Source organism: Cynara cardunculus (genome assembly GCF_001531365.2).
Source record: "Cynara cardunculus var. scolymus isolate 2C chromosome LG 1, CcrdV1, whole genome shotgun sequence".
NCBI classification, from domain to species: Eukaryota; Viridiplantae; Streptophyta; class Magnoliopsida; order Asterales; family Asteraceae; genus Cynara; species Cynara cardunculus.
Window position 1 is genome coordinate 1402458 of NC_037528.1, and position 2559 is coordinate 1405016.

Here is a 2559-nt window from a genome sequence, read left to right on the forward strand (position 1 = left end):
TGGTTTCTTTATTTTCAATTCTAGATTTTTTTTTGAAAAATCTTTTAGATACACTCTAATAATTTATCACTTTCTTCAATTATAACTTTATTAACATTAATTGTTATTGATTATTATTATTATTATTTGAGTAAACTATGATTTTGGTCCGTATATTGTAATTTTCGTCCATGTAGTTTTGAAATTGTAATTTTCGTCCTTATAGTTTATAATTTATTGTTGTTTTCATCCTTGAAACTAAATATATTAAAAATCCTCCCTATAACCTAGGGGTATTTTAGTCTTTTTTTTCTTTGTGGTTTTATTAAATATCTTTTTTTGTTTCCTGTTTGGTATTTTTAGTCTTTCTGATTTAATAAAACTTATATATTTTTAGATAAACAAAAAGTAATACATAAAATATTATATTATTTTGTTATTCTTTATGATAAAATGATTTAATATTTTTCATATATTCATTTTTTCATATTTTTGGTCATTATGGTTTTAGTTTCTCGTTACTTGGATTGCTTGTACCAATTAAGAATGACAGTTTTATATGACGTATTTTCATATTTGTATTTTAAAAATATACACGTTTATATGACATTTTTAAAAGAAAAGTTTTATAATGAATTTCTTATATGACATTTATGAGAAACTACATTTTTTATATGACGTCTTTTTTGGATTTGTAAAGTATTAATTGGACACTTTATTTTTAAAATGTTCTTAAAAGACTTCAAAAAGAATTTATAAACTTTTTGTAACATATTTGTATAAGACATACATTTTTTTGGTGTAACTAAATGACTTATGAGACCAAACAATTATACCGTCTTATTAATAAAATTACATACATTTGTTTGATAAAAATAGCTAATTGTTTGTACATATAAGAAATATAATCTGTTGGTCTCTAATAAAAAAAAGAATTAAAATACTTTTATGAAAGGAGTGTTTAGCGGTTCACACTGGAAATATTAATGGTAAGAATCAAACTCATAAGAAACTAAAATATAACAACACAAAAACATATAAAATTAATTGTATATATTAAAAATATTTGATTATTTCATCACAATAATTTAAATTAATATCTCAAATTTTGACATATCTTTATACAATTTTTTAAATAACTCAATTTTTACTTTTTAGTATATACTTTCACTTCTTACATATTACTTGATAGCCTCATTTTTATTTTTATTGTACATATTTTTAAATTAACTTTTTTAAATTTTTATTGTATATATTTTTATACAATTTCTACGAATTTCTTGATAACCCAACTTTTATATAAATTTATAATATCTTCTCGATATGAGGTAATATTTATATGTATAAATTTTAATATATTTATTTTTATATGGGTGAGTTTAAATGAAAATTCATTTTTTTATTGTGAATGTGAGAGCAAATCTTGACCATCAAATTTAGAAAATTAATCAATGATTAAAACATAGTAAGTTAACTCTAGGGACAAAAATAGAAGTTAGAATTTACGTCTACCATGTTTGATTTTTTATTTTCTTTTTAATTACAAAATTTTTACATTTTAATTTTTAAACTAAATTATCTTAAAACTAATTAATATTTTAATCAAACAAATTATATCAAAAAATCGAGCATTTTCTTTTCTTGGATTTGACATCATCTTGACAAAAGTTAATTATGTCAAATAGTATATCTGTGTAATATTCATTATATATATATATATATATATTCATGTGCATATGTTTAGTTTTAACTCTACATACTTTACTTTTTCTTTCTTTTTCTTTATTGGGTTCTCAATTGATCTAGATGAGTTTCTGATTCGTCTCGATAGATTTCTCAATCCATCTCGACAAAAGTTAAAAATGGTAGGTTATGGTTTTACACAAACAAACATACACCAAGTCAATGAATGTGTTCTTGATTAGCCTTGATTGGTGTCGATCGATCCCAATTGGCTGTCGATCGATCTCAATTGGCTGTCGATCGATCTCAATGTGTTCTTGATCGGTCTCGATGTGTTCTTGGTCCTTCTTGATAAAAGATGAAAAGTGATAATCTATGGTTTTACACACAAACAAATAATAAAACAATTGATCGGTTCCTGATGGAAAATGAAGGTGGTAGGTTATGATTTAACCCATATAAACACATACCAAGTCAATGAATGGATTCTCAACCATTCTCGATCGGTTTCAATCTGTTCTCGATCGGTCTTGATGGATGTTAGGTTGTGGTGATGAAGAATGTGGTGTCTTACGATGTTGAAGAAAGTGTTGAAGAATGTGATGTTGAGTTACGTACTTATGATGTCGAACTGTTGTACTCACTTGAACGTATATAAATATCCATAATGAATATAACACATATATACCATTTCACGGATTAAAAAAGTGAAAACGAAATATATATATATATATATATATATCGAGATAGATATGTCATATCAAAAAACATGAAATTTCCTTTTTTTTATATAATTTATTTAATTAAAACATTAGTAATTTTTAAGATGATTTATTTTAAACTTTAAGAGGTAAAAGTTTTTTAATTAAAAATAAAAAGTCAAATAAGGTATGTATG